Below are 503 nucleotides of genomic sequence, written 5' to 3'. Positions count from 1 at the left end.
TAAATTTAGTAGTTAAATTGTACTTTGGATTTAGTATTTAAATATATGCCGATATATTAGTCAATTTACGATATTTGACAACAAGATTGATACACACCGTTTTTGTTTTTAACACAAATACGTTTTAATATACACCCAATACAATTTACAGTAACAATTATTACAAATAGTTATTACAAACAATGATTTATAAACAGAAGTTCCACAAACTTACAAACAATATAAAAACTTCTTTCTAGTTTGGAACTCCCTTGATATCTTATCGAGGGTACGATGAGCGAGTTAATTACGAGTTGATGTAGATACGATCCGCTGGGAAGCTAGCTAGCTTTGTCCTTAGCCACACACACTAGGTTTTCCACGGTTGAAGTCAGGTAATGTTTCCGTAAAAATATTAATGTCCGATGAGAATCCACTGAAGTTAGACGATTTGTAATGTTCCAAATTTATAAATATTCCTGGTCAAATATCTTAAGTTTTCCTATTAATAAGCATTATAACAA

The sequence above is a fragment of the Limulus polyphemus genome, unplaced genomic scaffold, assembly GCF_000517525.1.
Source record: "Limulus polyphemus unplaced genomic scaffold, Limulus_polyphemus-2.1.2 Scaffold5555, whole genome shotgun sequence".
In the NCBI taxonomy this organism is placed as follows: domain Eukaryota; kingdom Metazoa; phylum Arthropoda; class Merostomata; order Xiphosura; family Limulidae; genus Limulus; species Limulus polyphemus.
The sequence above is the reverse complement of the archived record's forward strand: the minus strand, read 5'-3'. Positions refer to the sequence as shown.